The 21,802-nt window shown below is 40.2% G+C and overlaps 1 protein-coding gene across 2 annotated transcripts in view; it reads left to right on the top strand.

Moving 5' to 3' along the window:
* The first annotated feature begins 508 nt into the window (after positions 1-508).
* Positions 509-21,802, top strand: part of TMOD3 (tropomodulin 3) — an 83,957-nt gene continuing 62,663 nt past the window's right edge. The window contains exon 1 of one of the 2 annotated variants that reach the window (XM_025993247.2): positions 509-715. The gene's annotated coding sequence lies outside the window, so the exon portion shown is untranslated. Of the gene's footprint in view, positions 716-18,771; positions 18,933-21,802 lie in introns of those variants that run through there. The other variant, XM_072738552.1, reaches the window with a different exon arrangement.

The following is a 21,802-nucleotide window of genomic DNA, read 5'->3' on the forward strand; positions in this document are numbered from 1 at the left end:
CCAGTTTCACCACCTGCTGTAGAGCTTGAGGCTGGAATGGAAATATGGGTTGGGACCCAAACTGGGAATATAGGGGCCATCCCTCTGACATCATCCCTGGTTGCATGCCCAAGGAAATCACCAGGGTCACTACGCCCTTGAGATGAAATCTGCCTGATTTATGCCCCTAAGCGTCTTCGCCTTTGTCTACTTTTCCATCAGTTTTTCATGACGAGTTTATTGGGCTCGATGTCAAACCCTCGCATTAGCAAGCAAGTGCACAATACAAGCCCTGCCTTGTGTGCCTCTTTAATAAAAGTGAAAAGAGTAAATCTGTAGAGCCTCGAGTTGCTGTTTATAGCCCCCAGGGTCGAGGGTAGATGTTCCCACTAGTCAAGATCGTTGTCCCCGGCTGGAGTAAGGCTTACTATCCGCAGTTTCTTATAATGCAGTGCCTGCCGATTGCAAAGACTAGGGTCAGCGCTGAGCGTCGCCCTCCTCGCTTGGACTACAACTCCCAAGATGCCCCGAACGCTGCGAGTGCGCACGCGCGCCTGTGGCGGAGGGGGAACCAGCAGCACCGACAGCGCGGTCGGGCTGGGGCGGTCGCGGGGAGTGGGTCGGGCGACTCCCAAGGAGGCGGACGCAGGCGGACGGGCGGGTGCTGGGGACCGAGGGGCAGGCGGTCCTCGCGGGTCTGTGAAGAAGGTCGGCGGCCCCGGCGGGTGCCGTTCAGGTAAGCGCAGCCGGGTGCTTTCCAGGAAGTCCGTCTGCGGGCGCAGGCTGGGAGCCGCACCGGCCATGGTGGCTGAGGGGGGAGAGGTTGCTGCCTTGCACCGCCGGCCCGGCTCTCCCCACCTACCGGTGTCTCTCGGGGCGCGGGGAGACGGTGGTGGCTGCCTGCGGTGGGGCGGGCCGGGCCGGGCCGGGCCGGGCCGGGTGGGGGCTGCGGGGCGCTCTGGGCGTCGCCCGCGGTGGAGGCGCGCGAACCCCGGTGGCCGGTGAATCACTCGGGGGCCCGGCCTCCCCGGGTTCGGGACCGGCCCCTTCCCGTCCCGCCGGAGCTGTGCGAGCCCGCCGTGCCGCTGCGCCCCCTCCACTCCACCGAGGCGCAGCTGGGGCACGATCCTCTGAAGGTTTCCTCGCCGAGACTCCTTCAGAGGCTTCTGCAAAAAGAAAGAAAGAGAAGAAAAAAAAAAAAAAAAAAGCAAACCCCAAAACCTTTAGGTCACACCCTTTTGCGGGCGGGGGGGGTGGGTGGGTGGGGATTAAAATCTGGCTTGTCTTGCATTCGCTGTTATTGATCTATATCCTCTGCCTTAAAATAAATTCCTGGCTCCTGTGCAGCACAGCTGGATCCAGCTGTAAAGTTTGTGTGTTGATTTGTTTTGAGGACGTGACTGGGTCGTTGTATTTTTTGCTTATAGAGTTGGTGTGTTTCCTCTGCAAGCCTGCAATCTAATTACAAACAAATGGGAAACAGCCGCTTTTTTTTTTTTTTGCCTTTTTTTTTTTTTTTTTAATGTTTAGTTAAGAATCGCATTTCCATCTTGCCCTTGGCTTCTCTTAAAACCAAAAGTCGCCTGGTAATGAACACTGCAGTAAAACTTATCCCAGGAGGTCATTTTTGAACAGGAAATAAGCCTGTGGAGATTTAAGTGAGTTCTGTGCGGTCTCCCTTGGTTTGTAACCTTTTCATGCAGCTCATGTTTCTTTTCCTGAGAATCCTTCAGTTTAATTTTTTGGCAGATTAGGTTGGTTGATTAATTAATTGGGCTGTCAAAAAATATACTAGGCTTGGAAAGATAGTTTTGTCCAGCCTCATTTACTCTTTCTAGTCTCTCTCCCTTCTAGTCCTTGGCACTTTTTACCCTACCGCTTCTTTCAGAATCTATAATTATTTCATTATATTTAAAATCCCTTTCTAATTCATTTGTAAGAAAGAAACAATTAAAATGTGAGACCCAGTATGTTCTGATTCTTTTAGCTTGCTTTACATCTGCTCCGTATTTCTAGTTTGCACATCTTTTACTTTTTTTTTTTTTTTTTTTATGATAGTTACAGAGAGAGAGAGAGAGAGAGAGAGAGGCAGAGACACAGGCAGAGGGAGAAGCAGGCTCCATGCACCGGGAGCCCGACGTGGGATTCGATCCCGGGTCTCCAGGATTGCGCCCTGGGCCAAAGACAGGCGCCAAACCGCTGCGCCACCCAGGGATCCCCATCTTTTACTTTTTTACATAATCTTTGCATCTCTTGTAGGGCTGGAGCCCACAACCCCGAGATCAGGACTCGTGCTCTAACCACCGAGCCAGCCAGGTGCCCCAAGTTTGTTCATCTTTAAAATAGGGTGTGGGTTGTTTTTTTTTTCTAAGATTTTATTTAGTTGAGAGAGAGCACAAGCAAGAGGGGCAGGGGAGAGGGAGAGGGAGAAGCAGGCTCCTCACTGAGCAGGGAGCTCCATGTGGCGCTGGATCCCAGAATCCAGTGATCATGATCTGAGCCAAAGGCAGCTACTTAACCAGCTGAGCCACCCAGGTGTTCCTAAAATGAGTTTGTTAGGGGCTCCTGGGTGGGTCAGTCTGTTAAACATCTGCCTTCATTTCAGGTCATGGTCCTAGGGTCCTATGATAGGGTTTCCTGTTGTGCGGAGAAAATGCTTCTCCTTCCCTCCCCCCCACCCCCCAAGTAAATAAATAAATATTTTTAAAGATTTTACTTATTTATTTATGAGACACAGAAAGAGAGGCAGAGACACAGGCAGAGGGAAAAGCAGGCTCCTCTCAGGGAGGACTTTTTGATCCCAGGACCCCAGGATCATGCCCTGAACCAAAAGCAGACGCTCAACCACTGAGCCACCCAGGTATCCCTAAAATCTTTTTTAAAAAGTAAAAAATAAAATGAGGTCATTGGACCAGATGACCCCAAGATTATTTTAGCCTTAAATTTCTCTGATTTTTAAAATTCAGTAATTTTATTTATTCAGGAAACGCCACATTTGTCATTCCAAGCCCTGTGTAGGCCTAAAGGAACAAAAATGATTTCCTGAGGATGTTACTGTCCCATGCTCAGTTTCTTTTGATCATATTTTTATGACTAGTTCCAAAGTTTTGTGGTCTATCCTCCAGGCCAAATTATTCTACAGTTTGAATAACTTCACCTAAAGTTAAATACATAGATCACATTAAACACATCCAAGTCACATCCCATTACAATGATCAATTTCACTCTAGGCCTGGGTGGCTCAGTTGGTTGAGCTCAGGTCATGAACTAGTTCATGGGATGGAGTCCTACATCAAGCTCCTTGTTCAGTGGGGAGTCTGCTTCTCCCTCTGCTTGCCATTCCCCCTGCTTGCATTCCCCCCCCCCCCCAATAAATCTTAAAAAAAAAAACAACTATCAATTTCACTTTAATCAGAGATTTTTCAAGTCCCAGTACTGGTCCATTTAAATAAAACACAGGTTCAATACAACAGAAAGGACCTGAAGGGTGTAGGGTGGTGCTTCTCAGACCTTGATATGCATAAATGACCCAGGATCTTGTAGGTTTGAAGAAGGTCCCTAGAATCTGCGTGTCACATAAGGAATGCTGTTGTCTCTCACACTTCAAATATCAAGGGGTGGGAGGTGTTTAAAAGTGTTTATAATGACTGGTACTGATTGCTGTGATACTAAAATACATAGCAATAGCTTTTCCCAACTCTCAGTTTTTTCAAGTAATTCTGTTCATTCTAACAAAAATGAGTGCCTTCACAAGTTTTTTTCTCCCTTTTTTCTCCTCTGTCCTTCCTTTCTCCTTTCTCTTTGCTATGTTGTCTTAGCTTTTTTTTCTCATCTTCTTCCACCCTCCACTGTTCTCATTCCATTAATTCAGTAGTTCACTAATTCAACAAATATGTGTTTTGTCCCATCCTATACAAGGCACCATCTTAGGCTGATGGTGAATACAGACATAGAAAACATAGTTTTGGGGAACTTATTCTCTCTGATTTCAGGCATGTGTACTTGTTTTAGTTTAGAGCACTATTGTAAGAGCCATGTGTAGGGAATAAAAGCCTGTAGTAGGTATTCAAAAGGAGAGATCTTTTACAGTTGTGGGGCTGGGAAACAAAACTATCTTTTTTTCTACTCACTGGTCATTTCTGCTTCCCTCCACTCCACCCCCCCCCCTAATGTTTGAGTCTATTGTGACAAATCTATATAAAAATACAGTACAATTTTGTAGATTTATTCAGAACTTGTGGTGAGCTGGCTATATGAAAATCAATTAGTGATCTCATAGGAAGGGTGAGGGGTGGTGGGGATAAAAGTAATCTGGATAGAGACCAAAAGAGGGAGAGAAAAAGGTAAGAAGAAGGAAAGACAAAAGAGATCCTAGTAAAACAGGAGAAAAGGGCTTTGTGGGTTTTTGGGTGTTAGTCTGATGTACCTAGTATATATTACTAATGCAATAAGTCTTGTTATTTAGGCTGTATTTTCTTTTGAAGATCTAATTAGTGGGGTGCCTGGGTGGCTCAGTCGGTAAAGCGTCTGCCTTTGCCTCAGGTCATGATCCCAGCCCCAACTGAGCAGGGAGCTTGCTTCTCCTGCTCCCCCCCCCCTTATGCTTGCATGCTCTCTCTCTCTCTCTCTCTCAAAAAAATATTTTTTTAAAAATCCAATTAGCTGACAAACTATCCATCATGCTTTTCAGTTCTTAAATTTAAATATGTATCAGCTCTGTCTTGATTAAAATAGTTGAGGAGGGTATTCTTTTCTAGGCTGTCATAGTGCCTAAAGTATTATTGTTCTCCTTTCAGTGACTTTCCTTGAAGACGTTTGTCTTACTTAGTCTCAATTTTTTTTTAATGTTGTTATTCTTTTTTTTTTATGTTATTATTCTTTTAAGTAATCTCTACACCCAGTGTGGGACCTGAACCTGCAACACCAAGCTTGGGAGTCATGCTCCACCCACTTATTCTCACCTTTATATAAGATCCACTCAACTGTAAATCACAACCTTAAATTCATATTGAGAGGAAAATGCTACAGAAAACAGAAGAGTCTACTGGACTTCTAACAGTCCATTAGGTACATATTGAAATTGTGAAGAATCAAACCAAATCTGCTATTTATGCAATATTAAACATGAACACATATTCTAATATCTGTGTCTGTAATCCATTAGGTAATTTGCAGTAATGAAGGAATGGAGATGTGAATAATACAGAGTGACAAATATTTGAAAGTGTATGTGTCTATTATATTGTAGAATTTCATTTAAAACAAAATTATGAACCTATATCTTGAAGCAGAGTGCTACTTTGTATTTTTATTGAGGTATGATTACCATTCAATAAAATGCACATATGTTAAGCATCTAGTTCAAGGAGTTCTAACCATTTTATACACTGTAACTTTACCAAAATAAGATAGAAAACATTTTTATCACTGTAGAAAGTTCTCTCATGCCATCATTTTTCTAGTCATTTTTCTCACCCACACTCCTCCAGTGGAAGCAACCAGTTTCAGCTCTGTATTTCTGACACCATAGATTTGTTTTGCCTTGTCTTGGACTTAACGTAAATGGAGTCGTACAGTAGTATATGCTCTTTGTGTGTCTGGCTTCTTTCATGTAATGTTTTTGAGATTCACCTGTGTTGTATCAGTGGTTGGTACTTTTTAAAAGATTTTATTGAGAGAGAGAGCGCGAACAAGTAGGGGGAGGGGCAGAGGGAGAAGGAAAAGCAGACTCAGCTCTGGGCTCAACAGAAAGGGAGCTGGTGGGGGCTCAATCCCAGGACCCTGAAATCATGACCTGAGTCAGAGATGCTTAACCAACTGAGCCACCCAGGCATCCCACTTGATACATTTTTATTGAGGAGTAGTATTCCATTGTATGAATATAGCCTAATTTCTTTATGTCTTATCCTGATGGGTGTTTGGGTTTTTTCCAGGATTGGGTTATTAGAAATAAAGTTGTTATGAACATTTCCTTTACAAGTCTCTTGTGGATAGATATTTTCATTTCTCTTGATAAATACCTAGGAGTGGAATTACTGAGTCATAGGGTGGATGTATGTTTAACTTTATTAAAAAACTGCCCCACAGTTTTCCAAAGTGGTTAGAGTTTCAGTTGCTTCACATTTTTAACGTTGCCAAATGTTAGTGCTGTCAGCCTCTTTTATTTTAGCCACATTGGAAGCTGTAAAATGGTACCTCATTATTATTTTAATTTGTATTTTTTTGATGACTAAGGATATTGAATGCTTTACTGGGTAGTAATTGGCTTCTCTTGTAAAGTATCTGTTAGAGTTTTTGCCTATTTTTTCACCGGGTGGTTCATCTTTTTATTGTTTGTAGGAGTTCTTTATATATTCTGAGTACAAGTCCTTTGTCAAATATACAATATTTTTTACCTAGTCTGTGACTTTTCTGTTTACTTTCTTGATGTTGTGATAAGCAAAAATTTTTAATTTTTATGAAGTCCATTTTATCAACTTTTAACTTTATGGTTAGTGTTTCTTGTGCCTGTCCCCAGTGTTGCAGAGAGATTCTGTTTCCTTCCAAAAGCATCCTTGTTCTAGGTTTTACATTTAAGTCTGTGATCTGTCTCAAATTAATTTTTGTGTTAAGATGGGAGGTAGGGGTTTAGGTTCATTTTCCCTTCATACAGATATATGTGGTTCCAGCAACATGGGTTAAAAAAATTTTTCCTTTCTCGGTTAGATGGACTTGGAATCTTAACTGAAAATCAGTAGAGCTACTTTCTATTTTCCTTGTGCTTTTATTTTTAGTTTCTTAAGCATGGGCCCTATATCTTTAAAAACAAAAGAAAAATACAAAAAAAAAAAAACCTTTTATGCCCCTCTTCCAGACTGCAGCTACCCTGAGATTGATCCAGAGTTGGTTACCTTATATTTTCTGATGGAGGAATGCTAATAACAAATTTGAATTTGAAATGGCTTTCCTACTCCAGTCTAGTCCTTTGTGTGGCTTAATTCCTAAATTTGTCATGTAACAATTTCTAAAAAGGTTGGTTATTTTTTCTCCCAGATTGTATTGACTGATAACATAAAACAATATTATTTTTTAAAGAGTGTCACCTCAAATGTGAGGTAGGAAACATGTTGGGATTCGGAGCCAATGGCCAAGAAAGATTTCTTTGGTGCAAAACGGTGTTTGTTTAAGCACATGGGCAGAAAGCTTCACTGGGTCATGAGGAGTGGCCCATTATATACTTTCAGGTTGGGAGCGGGTTAGGGAAGACGTAAGTCTCTAAGGGAGTTTGGAAGCAAGGTTTCCAGGACTTTGATGGGGCTAGCTATTGTTAGGAAAAGGTCATTTATTCCTGTCCAATAAACCTTAGTCATGAGACCCTTCATATCGGTGGGTTATATGCTTGGAGGTGATTGCCAACATGCATCTTGGGGGGGGATAAAGGTAAGGGAAGTTTCCAAATGAACTTTCATACTCTAAAGTAGACCCACAAGATCCTGGGGGTTGAGCTAAGATTGCCTTTTGCCCCTAGCAAAGCATTAACATCGAGGCAGCTGAGTTCCTAGAGAAATGTCACTCTGCCTATCTTAAGGACTTGTCAGTGGGCTGCAAGTAGTAAGGAAATTTAGTTTTCCTTTGCCTTTGTTTCCCACATCCCACTCAAATTTTCACTCCAATGTAACTATTTGAATTTTTCCTCATTTTCTTCCAGACTTTGTTCATCCATATCCATGTTTTTGTATGGATGTAACCATAGTGTACCTGTTCTTTTCAAATGCTGAGCATTAATCAATGAACATTGCCTTCCACGTGTGTGTTACTGTTGTTAGTAAAGACAAAGCTGGAGACAGAAAAGACCAGTTAGGAGACTTACCAGTGGGGAATCTTGAATCCAAAACTTAAGTAAAACAGAAACGAAGATTTTCAGATAGATTATATTTCTATGGAAATATGGGACAGCTCTGGTTTCTTTATTTTCTCTTTATTTTTTAAAAAAGATTTTATTTATTCATCAGAGACAGAGAGAGAGGCAGAGGGAGAAGAAGACTCCCTGTGGGGAGCCTGATGCAGGACTTGATCCCGGGATCACGACCTGAGCCGAAGGCAGACGCTCAACCACTGAACCACCCAGACACCCCTTATTTTTTCCTCTTTAATATATAACATCTTTATTGAAATTCACACACCACACAATTCACTCATTGAAAGAGTACCAGTCAGTGCCTTTTAGTATATTCACAGAGTTGAGCAGCCATCACCATAGTCCATTTTAGAACATTTTCATCACACCAAAAAAAGAAACCCCTATTTATTAGCAGCTGCTGCTGGCTTTCACCAGCTTCTCTTGTCCCTCACCCCCACCCCCACCCCCCAGGCAACCATTAATCTGCTTTCTGCCTATTCTGGATATTTCATTAAAAATGGAATCATACAGCATATAGTTTCTTGTGACTGATTTCTTTTGCCCTTATACTCTTAATAGTTTGAGAATCATTGAAATACAGACAAGTTTCCCTCACAGATGTGCACACTTTTGACCTGTAAGGATATACACTCCCTCAGGTACATATGCTCAAACACCTACGCCTACTCACTAAAGTACACAAACACACCAAGGCAGACTTGCAAACTAAGGGACTTGATACACAGAGATAACCCTTTACAAATAAACAGTTTTCTATCAGAGCATATCTAAGCACTAAGATCACCACAAGTACATACAAGTGAATACAGTTTCTGAAGTGTGTGAGAAAACATGGATGAAAACATGGCAAGCTGTGAGAAAATGAGGGCTCAAGGGACAAGAGTGAATGAGAGTGCGATGGCAGTTTGAATTTATTTCGCGTGTAATCTCTGGGTGTTTAAGATACTTCCTAGAGCTTTTAGTTGTTTCAGCCAGAAGCAACGGTCTGACATTTATATATTATTTAATATGTATATAGACCTATAGGCAGGAGTTTTGGAGTTCCTGAGCCTATTGCACAGCAGTCCTTTTGAGCAGGAGGTTATTAATTGATATTGTAAGGTAAGGGATTTCCATATGGAAAACTATAACTAACAAAATATTTTGGTTCCCTCAAATATATATAAGTCTGGCATCTATTCAGAAAGGCCTTACTCTAGGGCAGGTATGGCAAAATTTGAAATAATAAACCCAAAATTTATTTTTGTTCATGGCAGGTGAGTATTAACCAAAGTTAGTATTCTTAAAGTACTCTTTCCTGTTTCTTCTTTAATATGGTCATTGGGGTATTATAGCTGCTTAGTGGGGGAGTGTGGGAGTAGGTGGGGTGGGATGGTGGTAGGGAAAAATGCTTCCTTAGATTGGCAAATATTAGGACACCTGAGTGGCTCCGTGGTTGAGCATCTGCCTTCCTGTCCAGGTCATGATCCCAGGGTCCTGGGATTGAGGCCCACATCAGGCTTCTCTCTCTGCCTATGTCTCTGCCTCTCTGTGTCATGAATAAATAAATAAAATATTTAAAAAGTATATTGGCAATTGTCAATAAGTATGTGATTATTTGTAAGTCAAGCACGTATTTTCACCTCTGCAAGGCCTTGTTTGTACCCCCTTTACACCTGCCTTTTCTTTGTCCCTTTGAGCCTCCATTATTACTCCTCCTTGTCAAACAGCCTTCTTTTTTTTTTTTTTTAAGATTTTATTTATTTATTCATGAGAGACACGCAGAGAAAGCAGCAGGCTCCATGCAGGGAGCCCAATGTGGGACTTGATCCTGAGACTCCAGGATCACGCACGCCCTGGACCAAAGGCAGGTGCTTAACTGCTGAGCCACCCAGGTGTCCCTCTTTTTTGTTTTTTAATTCAATTAATTAACATATAGTGTGTTTTTAGTTTCAGAAGTAGACTTTGGTGATTCATCAGTTGCATAAAATACCCAGTGCTCATTCCATCAAGTGCCCTCTTCAATGCCCATCACCCAGTTACCCCATCCCCCACCCACCTACCTCCCCTCCAGCAACCTTCCGTTTGTTTTCTAGAGTTAGGAGTCTCTTATGGTTTGTCTCCTTTGCTGATTTTGTCTAATTTTATTCTTCCCTTCCTTCCCCTATGATCTTCTGCCTTGGTTCTTAACTTCCACATATGAGTGAAATATAATTATCTTTCTCTGACTGACTTGTTTCACTTAGCATAATACCCTCTAGTTCCATCCACATCATTGCAAATGGCAAGATTTCATTTTCTTTCATGGCTGAGTAATATTCCATTGTGTGTGTGTGTGTGTGTGTGTGTGTGTGTAGATATATACGGATATATATATCTATATAGATATATATATACAGATAAATATATCTACACACAAACACAGCCCCCACATCTTCTTTATCCATTCATCTATTGATGGACATCTGGGTTCTTTCCATATTTTGGCTATTCAGACAATCTTTCTACTCTCCTAAGACATTGTACCGCATCCTAGGTGAACTCCTGGGTATAGTTTGCTCTCCAGAGAGTAGCACTTGTCACTGCATTCAGCTCCTTAGCCTTCCTCCTGCCATATCCTCTTTTCTTTCTCTCTTTTCCCACTACCAAAACCTTAGTACTGGCATATATCTCCTTTTGAGTAGGATACCAGGGAAGCCTCTTCAGATAAATGTTGTTTGAACTGTCCCTGAAAGATGTGAAAGGACTTAAACCTGAGAAAAGGGGAAAGGTGTAATGAACCGTGTGATTGGAGGGTTGGAAACAGAAAAACAAGAAACCGTATGACTTTGACCAGAACACAGGGTGTGTGAAGATCACTCTTTGTGTTTTACTTTTCTTCCTCTTCTTTTGCTGGCTCCATTCCCATTTGTTCCCCACCTGCACTGTACTTTGATCTCTTTCCTTAGTATATACTTCTCCTCCTCTCTCTATCTAGCTAAATCTGTCCTTCCCTGACCACCCACAGTGATCTCTGAACTTTTGTAGCGCTATTTACCAATCCCATTCTTCTATCAGTTAATTTTATATTGCTTTGATTTTTTTTAAAATAGCTTTATGTGCATGTTTCATTTTCCAAAATAGAGTGTATTAGTCAAGGCTCTGAGGTCTTAGGGAACACAACCCACTTAAGCTTCCAGAAAGTATGGCAGGGCTGGGAGTTGTAGTGGATTGTTTTTGTAGACCACTGAGCTCCCTTACAGCTGGGTTCTCAGCTGGAACCCAGAGAAGGCACTTGGAAAGCTCCTGTACTCTTTCCTCTGCCTTCAGTTTCCTTTTGTGCCTCTGCTCCATTGTAGGACATTAATTTGGATTTTTAAGAATACTATGCATTACAATATTTACCTATCTTGATTACTGAGGTGTTTCTTGTTTTGTTTTTTTTGTTTTTGTTTTGGTGCCCTCTTAAATCATGCACCCAAAACAAGTGCCTTTCTTCCTTATCCTAGACTCAGCCCTGCTCTATCCTCTCCTTTTTGGACTGGCTTTCTCTTGGTTTTTGCTTTCCCCTTAGCTTCAGCATAAATGTGACTTAAACTTGCTGTGATGCTAACTCCAGACTGGATGACACGTGAACTCTCCATTTAGGTTTTGTTTCCCAGCTTTCCGTATTCCTGGTGAAGAATTGGATTGCTCTATCCTGCTAGGACTAGGGATATCCCCTACACCAAATACCTATGAGGGAGGAGGCTTTAGTGGTTGGTTGCTTAGACCTTATACTAAACAGGACCCGGGATAAGGGTGGTCCCAGACAAGGACATTTAGGGTTGGTCATCCCCAAACGTGCTTACTTTGGTACCTGACGTCAGAAGGAAGTGACTGGGCCTTTACTTTTTTTGTATCTCTACTGCATCTAGCAGATAAACACCTAAAAAGCGCTGTGTTTCTTATTTAGTATCTGGTTATTGCTATGACTTTCTGAACATTTGACCATTAGGATTAAACATGGGCATAACAGACCAATCAGAGCAATATTCCATTGTATACCACATCTTCTTTATCCATTCATCTATTCGTGGATGTTTGGACTGCTTCCATATCAGTATTTTTGTATCCTTTGGGTAAATACCTAGTAGTGCAATTGCTGCTATATCATAGGGTAGTTCTATTTTTAACTTTTTGAGGAACCTCCATACTGTTTCCACTCTGGCTGCACCAGTTTGCATTCCCACTAACAGTGCAGGAGGGTTTCTTTTTCTCCATATCCTCACCGACACTGTTGTTTCTTCTGTGTGTGTGTGTGTGTGTGTTTTTTTTTTTAATTTTAGCCATTCTGACAGGTATGTAGATTTCATTTAGATTTCCCTGATGCTGAGTGATGCTAAGCATCTTTTCATGTGTCCATTGGCCATTTGTATGTCTTTGGAGAAATGTCTGTTCATGTTCTTCTGCCCATTTTTAAATTGGATTATTTGTTTTTTGGGTTTTGAGTTGTATCAGTTTCTTATATATTTTATGTACTAACCCTTTATCAGATATAGCTTCTGCAAATATCTTCTTCTATTTAGTAGGTTGCCTTTTAGTTTTGTTGATTGTTTCCTTTACTGTGTAGAAGGTTTTTGTTTTAATGTAGTCCTGATAGGTTATTGATAGTTTATTTTTATCCTTGTTTCCCTTGCCTCTGGAGACATATCTAGAAAAGTGTTGCTATAGTCAGTGTCAGAGAAATTACTGCTTGTGCTCTCTTCAAGGATTTTAATGGTTTCAGGTCTCACATTTAGGTCTTTAATCCATTTTGAGTTTATTTTTGTGTATTTGAAAGAAAGTAGTCCAGTTTCATTCCTTTGCATGTAGCTGTCCAATTTTCCCAGCACCGTTTGTTGACAACTGACCTTAAATGGAGTCCTTCAAACTTAATTTAACTAAGATGATTTGGAGGATATAGAATTTAAAATTCATTGTGTGCATTGGATAATATTCTGTGCCGTTGACTTGCTTTCTGTGGTTGTTGATGCTTATAGGTTGTTTGTTATTGCATTAAATTGTTCCACAGTTTTGTGTTTTATTTTATCCTTCTCTTTTGCCTCCAGCTGTGGCTTCTTGTTGACAAGTACTATCACTTTAGTAATTTGTTTCTGTTAATGTGTAGTGTGTTGTAATATAAAAGTAAAATCATGGTAGAAAGTATTTTATAGAGGCAGTGTGATGCAGTGTTAAAAAGCGTGCATTTTGGGGTCAGGCTCAAATCTCACATCGATGTTGAGAAAGAAGTTATATATCCTTGGGCAGGTACTTTATTGTCTCTGAGCCTCAGTTCCTTCATTTATGAAATGAGGATAGTAGTATTTTGCAGAATTAGTATGAGGAGATGTATATGGTAAAGTACCTGACGTATAAAGGTATGCAAATAAAAGTTGATTCCTTTTTTCCCCTATTATATTGGAAAATGGCCAATGGCCTCCTTGTTTATTGGAGAAACTCAGATAAATGAAAGAAATGTGTTTTTAAGATGTAAGATAAAGACAGTCTTATTCTATCACTTAAAAATATTATTTTTCAGTTGGTGTGATAAGTGTTAATTTGAGAAATATTATCCTGAACTTTTGTTTTGGGTCCTCTCAGCAACCTCCTCCTCTTCCTTGCATTAAATTGCCTTTTCTTCTGTGTGGCTTTCTTGATTCCCCTTGTTTGCTATTAAAGGAAGACTGTCGGGACGTGTGGTTGGCTCAGCAGTTGAGCTTCTGCCTTTGGCTCAGGGTGTGATCCTGGTCCAGGGATCAAGTCCCGCATCAGGCTCCCTGTGAGGAGCCTGCTTTTCTGTTTCTCTCCCTCTCTGTGTCTCTCATGAATAAATAAATAAAATCTTTAAAAAATAAATAAAGGAAGACTGTCCATCAGCTCCTTTTAAAATAACCTGTGTCAAAGCAAACCTTATGACCTTTAGGGCAGTAAACCAGGCTTCTTGGCCAATAGCAATGATTTCTAAGACTTCCCTTCTTTCATCAGTTCTGCTTTTTTTTTTTTAAAGCTATCATCTTAAATAGCTAGTCTTTAGCTAGTCTTAAATACTAGTTTTTCTTTTCTTTCCCACTCCCTTCCATTTTTCTGTTCTCAGGAACTATTCCCATCAACTGTATGGTCCTCATTATTTTAGTAGTTTTATGTAGTTTGATTTTTATAGTATGTGTATATATACATTTTTCAGAGGTTATCTTTTTGTAGTTTTCATTATTTATAGGGAACTCTCCTATCTTAACATCATGAACTCTCCTCTCCTATCTTAACATCATGAATGTTTCAGTTTTCAAACCAGACATTTTTTGCCTTCTGTCTTAAAACCCAAATAAAAACCTGGGATACCCTCTCTTTACTGGACTGTTGGATGCTTCACCACATGCAGACACTCTAGTTCAAGTCACCCAATCTGTTTTATTTTTTATTTTTATTTTTTATTTTTAAAGATTTTATTTATTCACGTGAGACACAGAGAGAGAGAGAGAGAGAGAGAGGCAGAGACCCAGGCAGAGGGAGAAGCAGGCTCTATGCAGGGAGCCCGACGTGGGACTCAATCCCGGGTCTCTAGGATCAGGCCCTGGGCTGAAGGCAGCACTAAACTGCTGAGCCACCTGGGCTACCCACCCAATCTGTTTTAAGCAATGTTATTGAGGCATAATTTATACCATAAAATTTATCCATTTTAAGTGTACAGTTCAATAATACCAAATATTCCTTTCAAAAACTCTTCAGGGCTACCTTTGGTCTAGAAGATGGTAGTCAACTTGTTCTTTTCCATCTTTTTTCCCAAGATCACTTGCTTGGAATATGTGGGTGCCACGTGTTTACTTCCAAGTACTACATCTGTTGGTTATTCCTTCAGTTACTCATTCTAAATATTATAGTAACTTGTTAAGAATGAGGTTCTCTACACTTGGGATTCAGGGTCAAGGTTGGAGGGCAGGGAGAGTAGTGCCATTTTCTTGAAGAATGGCTCCTTTTTGCCTGTTGACTGATGGAACTCATTCTTAATATTCTCTACGAGAAGAACTCCAGAGCTTATAGTCTCTCTGATTGGTACTATAGTCCCCATCTCCCCCTTGAAACATCAGGACACATTATGCATATTGTAGGCACGTGCCTTTTCAAACATTATAACTGCTTTTCCTTGTCAGTCTGAAAATTAATTTAATTGCTATAGCAAAGCTTGGTATGACCCCAGTCTCCTGAAATTAATTAGAGTAAAACTGGTGATGTCTCTAAAAGTCACAAGTGTGCTGTTTCTCTGAAGCCATATGAAATGTCTTCACCATACAGGAGTGAGACATGGTCGGGAGGAGCATGAATTTATATCAGTCAGGGCACCCAACACCTTGAATCGATGGCAAATATTGGGGCTAAATGGTGTGGTGCACCCTGAGCGTTGTTGACCTTCAGAGTAGAGAAGAGACCAAGCAGGGTTGGAAGAGCTAGGAAGGGCTTTGGAGAAGATGGATTTGAGCCTGTGTGTGAAGGGTATGGAGGGTTTGGATAGAACGGAGAAGTGAAATTTGAGGCCCTGGTAGCGAGGATTGATGAAGAGAAGTATACACCCACTGTGGGAAACAAATGAAGCAAAGGGATGTAGTGAATTTAGCTGTGAGACCCTGAGGAAGCCAGCCAGATTACAGCAGAGGATTTCTAGTAATTCTTAGCAAAAGTAGGAAGGTGGGGTTTTTTCAAAATCACATGAGAAACTGTCAAAATACAAACAACTAACAAATCAAAAATTCTAAGCAAAGAATGAAGTGTAAAAGCACTGTAACAGACTGTAAACAAAATCATTAGAGCAGGAAAACAAGAGCCTAGAGTCAGGCAGGGAGTTTGCTTGTCCTTGGGAGAGAGGGCTTGGTAAGGCATTGTTTTTACTTCCTCTCTTTATAAGGTTCCAGAAATTTCACTAGGTATTGGAATTGTTCTTGGGAAGGGGCAGGGTCCAGATACACTAGGCTTTGAGGGCCTGAGCAGAACTTCAGAAAAGTTGAAGTTCTTTCTCCTGATGTTTCTTTAGGGAAAAGGAAAAAAAAAAATCCTAAAACTAGCCCCAGTCTTAAGTTCAGAGTTTTCAATTATATAAGTAGGGCCTTTGGTCCCAAGCTGTGAAACTTGAGGGAATATATGATCATCTATCTCTTTAAAATGGTTTTACTATTAGTCTCATAGATTGTTAGTTTTTTTTCTTTTACTTTATTTTTTAAAGATTTTTTTCCTATTTATTAGAGAGAGAATGAGAGAGAGAAAGATCACGAGGAGAGGGGAAGGGCAGCAGAGGGAGAAGTAGACCCCCGCTGAGCAGGGAACCCCATGAGGGACCTCGGTCCTGGGATCGACACTGGGACCATGATCTGAGCCGAAGGCAGATGCTCAACTGACTGAGCCACCCAGTTGCTCATTAGTTTTTTTCTTAATTAACATTTTGAAATTGTTTTACTATGACTCTTTGATGGCTAATGTTTTTTGTTGTTTTGCTTTTCTACCAAAGTACTTTCACTGTTTCTGGGAGTATCATGCATAATTCAAAAGTCAAAGACAGTGTTACTGTTTTTTCATATACAGCATCACAATGCAACAAATGATAGGATAGATATATATATAGTGACTACTGAATAAATGTGTCTTTAGCTTTCTGGTTTGTCTTTAGTTCTTGTGAATCTTTCCAGAGTTATTCCCAAGGCACTTATTTTTTAAAGTTGAGTGATCTTAGACTCTTACATCTGGAAGGACCTGAGGAGTCATTTGTTAACCCTTAAAGTTTCTTGTGCTAAAAGAGAAAAGTGGACCACTTTTGAGGAATAGATATGGATGAATAATGGGGTTGGGTGACCTAAAACTCCTTAGAGTATCACCATCTGAAACTGTTTCTCTATAAAATCTGTTTCCCAAAGGTCTCTTTCCTGAATTCCAAATCTATTTTCCCAACCGATTTTCCTTACTGTAAAGTCTTTGGAAATATCTCCCAATAATGTCGTATTCTTGAGTATCTTGATTTTAAAATTTAATAAAAATAGAGATAATATGTAGATATATTTATTTATTTAAATTATATTTATTTATTCACAAGGGACACAGAGCACGAGAGAGAGAGGCAGAGACACAGGCAGAGAGAGAAGCAGGCTCCATGCAGGGAGCCTGACTTGGGACTCGATCCCGGGTCTCCAGGATCACAACCTGGGCTGAAGGCGGCGCTAAACCACTGAGCCACCCAGGCTGCCCTGTTTAGATACTTTTAAATTTAAGAAGAGAAAACAAAATAAAGAAGGCAGATATGAATGTGCTACTCTAGTATCTTTATTAATAAAAGTTATATTTTGCAATTAGTTTTTTTGCATTCATTTCTATGATTTATAATGTATTGGGAATATGTATTTTCATAAACCATTTCTATTTTATTACCGGAAAATAGAAAATGATAGAAGTTTGCTTTATTTGGTGACTTTTCAGGAAAGCATTTATTAATATGGTCATTCCACTTTAACTTCTTTTCCTCTATTACACAACATTGGCCCATGTTTGACTTCGTTATTTATTCTTTTTGTTGTTTAATCTATCTGTTCTGGTTTTTCAAGTTTCTTTTCCTGAAATATTTTACTCTTTATTGTTTTTGTGCTTATCTACCATGATTCAGCTTTCATATATTTCCTTCCTACTTATATATTGTTCATTTTGGCAATGCTGAGGACAAGTTACTGTTTTTTTCCAAGCTTGAGTTAAGTAGGGTTTCCTTAAGATGACAGACTATTAGAGCTAGAAGAGACCTAAGGCCCTTGAGCCCAGGGGTAAAGTGAACAAGCTTCATCCATTGGCCACTTCTCATCTGTTGATAGTGGCTGTTTAAGGACTGGAGCGGAGTCTGTGCACCCTGGGGAAAAGGCTGATTTGCAGTGTCTACTATATGTGGATGTGGATGAGTCCATTGTCAGAACTGGGGCCATAGTTTAGTTTACCCAAGCAAACAGAGAAGTGAAGTGAATTGCTCATAGTCACAGAGCTCTTCAGCCCAATTCAGTGCTAGGAGCTAAGTGGTAGGTGTTTTCTCCCTAAGAATGCTGGTATGCATTCTGGATTTTTTGTTGTCCTTTTTCCACCTTGAATAAAAACTGAATTCTGTCAGGAACTTAAGTTTGTCAGTTTGTTGTATCTTTAGGAAAGACGGAAAAGTACATCAGGCGGTCTAAAGATAGGATTGTCCTTGGTCTAGCAGAGAAAAGGGGCTTAAGTTACATAGTCTAGCTAAAATTGAGAATTTGCTTTTTATTTAAGACTGAAGGCTTTCTATTAAAACTTAAAAACTTCGTACTATCTTATCCCTGTAATAATCCAACCAGACCCACGCTTCCCAAAAAGGAGGGAAAAGTAGAATTTTATTAGAAAGAATGAATTTTATGTAAAGATCGATTGTTGGTTCAAAACAAAATTTGGTCATGAAGGATTAAAACACTAGTAGCATGAGACAGGATGGGGAGAAACTTTAAGAACTTTTCTTTTTTAAATATTTTATTTAAAAAAAAAATAAAAATAAAAAAATAAAAAAAAATAAATATTTTATTTATTATTTGAGAGAGAGTGGGTGAGAGAGAGCGGAGCACAAACTGGGGGAGGGGCCAAAGGGAGGAGCAGACTCCCCCTAAGCAGGGAGCCCAATGTGGGACTCAATTCTAGGACCCTGGGATCATGACCTGAGCTGAAGGCAGATGCTTAACTGACTAAGCCACCCAGGCAACCCAAGAACTTTTTATTTTTAGGCATTTGTCTACTGTAATGCTTGCCATTTTGGTCAAGATAGTGCATTATCTTACAACTACAAATAACACAATACACACAAAAGACAGTAGTAACTCTATACAGTGTCTACGTTAGTGTTTTCTTTTCTTTATTTTTTTTATTTTTTTTATTTATGATAGGCACACAGTGAGAGAGAGAGAGAGAGAGGCAGAGACACAGGCAGAGGGAGAAGCAGGCTCCATGCACCGGGAGCCCGACGTGGGATTCGATCCCGGGTCTCCAGGATCGCACCCTGGGCCAGAGGCAGGTGCTAAACCGCTGTACCACCTAGGGATCCCACGTTAGTGTTTTCTTAATCATTGATTTGGGATATCTTAATATAAAAAATATTCTGGCATTGCCCACATCTTGTGGGTTTATTTTGGTGGTTTAAATTAGTTGTGGCAATCCCCTTGGAGCACTTCCTCCTATCCTCCCATGTTTTACCAAAACCTTAACTTTTTTTTTTTTTTTTTAAGATTTTATTTATTTATTCATAGAGAGGGAGAGAGGCAGAGACACAGGCAGAGGAAGAAGCAGGCTTCATGCAGGGAGCCCGACGTGGGACTCGATCCTGGGTCCCCTGGATCATACCCCAGGCTCCAGGAGGTGCTAAACCGCTGTGTCACCGGGGCTGCCCTACCTTAACTTTTTATAGTCTCTAGAATGCTGGGTCAACTTTCATACAAATTATTTCAACGCCTTATTAACTGTTCATTAGCAGGCGTGCAGGCATTGCTAATAACCATTATGTATATCTTCATCTAGGTACATCTTGTTGATTTCTCCCAAGATAGTTTCCTCACTTAGAAATATATTTTTCTACAGTAAACCTGTTTTCAGTTTAATAGCAGTTTGCTTCTTAATCTTTACTGTGGCACAGTTGTTGATATGCAGCATTGCTAGAGGATAGGGTTCTACATACTCATGTATGTAAAAGGGAAATGGAGAGAGAGAAGAGACATTCCAGTGATGGGTTCTTTTCAGTGTGCCACTGAGGCTGTACTCTGATAGCAAAGTGGCAGGAAGGTCTGAGGGGGAGTCAGATTTACTTTTGCTGTATACCCAACTTTGCTGGTCACCACTTTTGAAAATTGAGAGAGCAACAGTATATCAAAAGAAAATTAAAAAGTATTAAGTGTGTCCTGATTTTTAACATTAAATCTACACTTGAATATTATAGTCTCTGTGCCCTCTTTGTACTATCTTTGATTCTTGTGATGACTTAAATTCCACTTTGGGAAGCATTTGTGAAGTGGGGAGAAAAAAAAAAAACTGTTTTATGAAATTTTGTCATTCTTTTCCTCCCTTTCCTATGGTCCCTTTCTCCCCCCATATACCACCTCTCCAGTTCAGTGCTCACCCTACTCCAGGATAGTACGTTAAATGTAATAGGATTTCATGAATGTATACAAATATATTGATTTGAAGATGCAGCAATTGGTAAGGTTGAAAAGGGAGAACTTTTCAGAATGAAGAAAAAAGAATTTGATCTGAGCCCAGGAAATTCAGAAGGGATGAAGCTGAGGAAAGATTTTACCATTTACCTTTTGTTCACTGCATGAAATTCAGCTTGCTCTCAGCATAATTTCTTTTAGACCTCGCCTTGTTTAAGATTTTGTATATAGTTCAATGCTTACTAACTTAGTGGATTAAGAAAATTCTTGCTAGAGGAAGAATGAGTCATAGCGATACTTCCTTTGGGAGAGAAAAAGAAAGAAAGCCCTGATGTTGGTCTTTCCATTATATACTTGGAATCGATTCAGCAGTTTGATTGATGGCTGAGTACTGTTAAGCTTCCCCACGCTACCTCATATCGTATCTGGTTTTGTCCACAGTATGACTGGTAGAAGGCTCTTTTAGGTTAACTAGCAAAGATAAAGAGCTCTGCAACCTTATTACCCCCAAGAGACATGTTCATATGATGTAATTTCTATTTTAAGATTTTTTTGAGTTTGCAACAGTTTTTAGAAAAGCTTCAGCATTTCCTTGCCTACCCAATCTACTTAACAAACCAAAAAGGAGGAGGAGAAGGCAATGACTGAAAAACATTTGCTTCTGAGAAACTGGGTGTGCTAAGGGTGTGACTGTTCTGGCATTCATCAGTGGTGTGCACAGAGTGGTCGCCTCTCTGACCTTGCCCTGATGCCACAACACCAGCAAGAAGAAGAAAAAGCAAGGAGGTGGGCTAGGACTGGGAGCTGCTTTGTTGCTTTGAGCTAGAGAAGGAAGTAGGGTGTGTGGGAGCCACAGAGTCTCTCAGCAGTTTGGCCAAAGATTGTTTTGGAAGTGCTATGAGCAACCTGTGAAGTATTTTTTTGTAGTAGTCACAGAAATTATCTGGCTGCTTTCTACTTCAAGGGTGCTCTCAGTGACCTGCTTCCAATTAAATCTCTTCGTTTTTCTGGGCTGCCTTCTGACTTCAGATTTTATTTTCTTTCTTTATGCTTTTGGGATCTATAGATCTCATTTTTAAAAATTGGAGATGGCGTCAGTGGCAGTGGCAGGAAAGATGGGGCTACTAAACTAATCTCATGTGAGTTGCTTCGTTTCCATGGAATTTTTACACAGAATAATCAGCCACCAGTTTCTCAAACTTCTGTGTGCAAAGCAGCTACCTCATTCAGATGTGCCCCCAACTGGATCAACCATAGCATCCCAGGAACTCCACAAAATTATTTAATATACTGTCTTTTAGGCTTCATTGCATAGAACATGTACTAAACAGAAGGATGGATTTAGCTTCCAATTTTTTCTCTTTGAAAAAGTCTTATTTGCTATAAAAGTAATACATATTATACATAATTAGTAATACATATTATATATAATTATTAGTTATAACTAAGAAAATAGTTTTTACTTTTTACAGGGTAAATACAGTGTGGATAGTGCTCTGGATGCAGTGGACACAAAGTACATGTTTTGGTTATAATTAGTGTTATCTAGAACCGTAAACTCATAAAAAGGAAATGACCTTCTGAGACTCTTAAACTCCCTTGTAGTTGAGGAAGCTGCTGCACAGTGTCCCTGACAGATAGTCATACTCAGCCTCTCCTTTAATAATGCCAGGAATGAATAGATGACTTTCTTTTACTCCAGCCTTCTCCATCAAAGAGAATGTTCCTCAAACCAGCAGAGATGAAACTCAGGCCTGGCATCAAATAAAAGAGC

Source organism: Vulpes vulpes, chromosome 15, assembly GCF_048418805.1.
Source record: "Vulpes vulpes isolate BD-2025 chromosome 15, VulVul3, whole genome shotgun sequence".
Taxonomy (NCBI): Eukaryota; Metazoa; Chordata; class Mammalia; order Carnivora; family Canidae; genus Vulpes; species Vulpes vulpes.